Source organism: Neltuma alba, unplaced genomic scaffold (assembly GCF_004799145.2).
Source record: "Neltuma alba isolate B1F8T4 unplaced genomic scaffold, ASM479914v2 tig00005351_pilon, whole genome shotgun sequence".
NCBI lineage: Eukaryota > Viridiplantae > Streptophyta > Magnoliopsida > Fabales > Fabaceae > Neltuma > Neltuma alba.
Window position 1 is genome coordinate 74,951 of NW_021634074.1, and position 3,752 is coordinate 78,702.

At 38.6% G+C, this 3,752-nt stretch overlaps 1 pseudogene; it reads left to right on the forward strand.

Annotated features, from left to right (window-relative positions):
- Positions 1 to 212: 212 nt before the first annotated feature.
- Positions 213 to 3,744, forward strand: LOC114747522 (U-box domain-containing protein 3-like; annotated as a pseudogene).
- Positions 3,745 to 3,752: the final 8 nt, after the last annotated feature.

Below are 3,752 nucleotides of genomic sequence, written 5' to 3' on the forward strand. Positions count from 1 at the left end.
TTTTCTTATCTACTCACTCATTCACAGAGCTTCTCATTATGTTCTTAATTAAATTTTGCCACGAAGCCCCAACAAATCTCCGACCATATAAGATTTAGGTCCCACCACTTTTTCCCGTTCTCTATATCTTAGAATTTCTTAAAAAATTTCATCTAGTTGTCTTGGACCCCTCCCCTTCCTTCACGCTTTGCAGGCTACTTCTTCGGAATACAGGCAAGGGCTTCAGTGTCGATTAAATTCTTAAATCTGTCGAAGACTTTCATTACCCATGGTCTGAAGTCGAGCGAGATCTGTTTAACTGTCGCGTTCGAGTTTAAGAACCATGCATATTGCTGCAGGTACGTTGCCATTCTAACCTTTTGGTTTTTTTCACCTTCTCTTACAAAATGTGTTTTCTTGTCTCTAAGGGGCTTTGTCGGGTGCTCCGTTCAAGTTTTTGATTTATTGGAAACCAATTAAGTGTCGTGTATATATCATGAAAAGAAATCTGAACTTTGCGAGGTTTCTGGGGTTTGTGTGGATCAATGAATGTGTGATAAACTTGGAAATGTTTGAAGAAATTTCCCTTACAAGTGGGTAATTTTTGTTGTGGTATTGTTAAGCTCTTCATAATTGATTTTATTGGATTTCGTTTACGGTTAGAAATAAATAAATAAATGGAAGTACTATCTCTGTATTTGCTCAAAGAACCTGGGAAAAGTCGAGAAGAAAGTTTAAATTGGCGTAATTTTATTAAATGTGGTTCCTGGAGAAAGTGTGTCTGAGCTAGATAGTTCAATTGGGTTCCTTTGAGTATTCACTGGTGCCTGTCCCGAATTTTTATGCCAAAACCCGCAAACCAGACGTTCTGTCTCCTTCAAAGGACTGGCACGCATGCATCATTTTCATAGGGTAGGCTTGTGTCAGTTAATGTATTTGACCCCTTTCAGTGATCTTCACCATATATCTGTAAATCTATGCTAAACCCGTTTTGCCTAAGTTAATGCCATCTGCCTTGAGCTTTTACTTTCTTCTTCCTTTCTGGTTTTTTCCCATTTGTGTCCATTTCCTTCATATTTTTCCCACTTATCTTCTTTAGTTCAAAATTGGAAAGTGCTTATAGACAGGATACGTTTCTGCATGGAGAGCAAGCGTGGTATAGAAGTTAGAGCATTTCTCTATCATGGAATCTTTCTTACTCCTCCATGCTAAATTGAATGTAGGAATAAATAAGGGAGTACCTTTGCATCTGCTTCATTCCGCATCACATCACAGAAATGCTTGCTTCGAATTCTTTATACCTTGTGATATTAATCAGTTACATATTTTACCAAATCAGGTCAAACAGATACAACTTCGGTAAAATGTCTTGTCAACAGCATTTCTCGATTCATTCATCTGGTTTCTTGCCAAACAATCAAACCCATGCCATTTCAGAAGAACTATAATCATATGATTGGTGTGCTAAAGCGTATGAAACCAGTGCTTGATGATGTTATAGATTGCAAAACTTACTTCGATGAAAATTTATGTAAAGAGTGTGAAGAATTGGATGTGACAGTTAATGAAGCTCGAGAGTTCTTGGAAAATTGGAGCCCAAAGAGAAGCAAGATTCTAAGTGTAAGTACCTTTTTTAATATACCAGGTTGTTTAAGATTTTAAGCCTCTTAGTTGGCATTTGAGATTTGAAACAAACTATGAACTGCCAACGCTCCATCACACTCCATCCCTCCTCTTGTATACAGGCGTGGTTGAAAGTTACCATTCGTTTATTTGATTGGATGGTTGTTTTCAGGTCCTGCGAAGTGGGTCATTGTTGATGAAAATACAGATATCGTCAGTTGAAATTTGTCACTTGATATATAGATCCCTACAGTCGCCTCCACCTACTTCAGTTTTGGCTAGTCTTGAGGTATGTCAATAGTTGAAGCTGACCTCTATTATCTGTGGCGTAAGATGGTCTCTGTTGACTTTCTTCCTCCTCCTGCTTATTACTCTTCTCTGCTACACCACTCTTCCCCAAACTGAAATATTAAAATGCCAAAAGAAAAACAAAACCCTGCATCTGACAACAAAAGCTATCTCCATTTATATCAGTGGCTAGTTGATTAATACGAGCATGAGACTGATTGCTTGCAATCTTTTCAGAACTATTTGCAGGAACTTAAGTGTTTGAAGAAGGAACCAGCCACAGGCTATATAGAAGAGGCATTGACGAATCAAAGAGAAAATATTGAACCTCACAATGAAAATTTAAAGAATATCATTGAGTTACTTGGCTTGATGGCAAACCTGGAACTCATGAAAGAAAGTATTGCTGTGGAAAAGGAAAGATTGAGTACTGAAGTCAAGAAAATGAAAGCAGAATTAGATGAAATTAATACAATTGTGGGTCTTGTCTGCAGTTTACGTGATTATGTGATTAAATTTGAGCGCCCTGAAGTCAAAAGTGGCATCTCAATTCCTTCGTACTTTATCTGTCCTTTATCATTGGAACTCATGGTGGATCCTGTTATTGTGGCTTCAGGTCAGACATATGATAGGATGTCCATCCAAAAATGGCTTGATAACGGGTTGACTATTTGTCCCAAGACTCATCAGAGACTTGCTCATACAAATCTCATTTCTAATTATACTGTCAAGGCTATGGTAGCAAATTGGTGTGAGGAAAATAATGTCAAACTTCCCAGTAACTCTGAGTCCAATAATTTGAAAACCCCCTTAGATCATCTACTGCCCCAAGATTTAGCTCGTTCATGCAGTTTTGGGTCTGTACATAGTAGCAATTCCACGTCGAGATCATTGCTCCAAACTGGAAATGCACTTGAGAAGCAAAAAGGTGATACCTCTTCCAGATTAAGTGGAGAATCCAATGGATGCCAGAGCATAGAAATGGAAAAATTGGAACAACAATCTCCTGCTCCTTCCTATGTTTATAGTAGAAGTGAATCATTGTCAAGCTCTATTTCTAGTACTGACTGTGCACATCCTGTTTCAAAAGAGGCATCAGAGATATTTAACAAGCAACAAAATGTAAAGGAGCTGTCGGGAGAAATCACCAAGGGACCTGCTGATTCTGCAAATGATGAATTAGGGTCTTCTCCTTGGTTATCAGGAAAGCAATTTCAAGGCCCAAGATCAAAATTAGGAGAAACAGAGAGATAGAAATAATAACAACGGCCAGTCAAAAGTGCACTCTCTTCCTGTTTGCAGTTCAGGATATGATGAGTCGACAACTACATCTTATATCAATAAATTGATTGAAGATCTTCACAGTCAATCCAATGAAGTGCAAACTAAAGCTGCAGAAGAATTGAGGCTGCTTTCAAAGCACAATGTGGAAAACCGAATCATGATAGGGAAGTGTGGGGCTATCACGCCTTTACTTTCACTACTGTATTCAGAAGTGAAGATAACACAAGAGCATGCTGTGACAGCTTTGCTGAATTTGTCCATTAGTGAAGATAACAAGGCCTTGATTGTGGAAGCTGGAGCGATTGAACCACTTATCCATGTTCTGAAAACAGGAAATGATGGGGCCAAGGAGAATTCTGCAGCAGCTCTGTTTAGCCTTTCTGTAATAGAACATTATAAGGCAACAATTGGCCAGTCTGGAGCAGTCAAAGCTTTGGTTGATCTCCTTGGCTCGGGGACTCTTAGAGGAAAGAGAAAATGCTGCTGCTACTGCTTTATTTTAACCTATCAATATGTCATGAGAATAAAGCTCGTATTGTTCAAGCTGGAGCTGTTAAGCATCTGGTTCAGTTAATGAA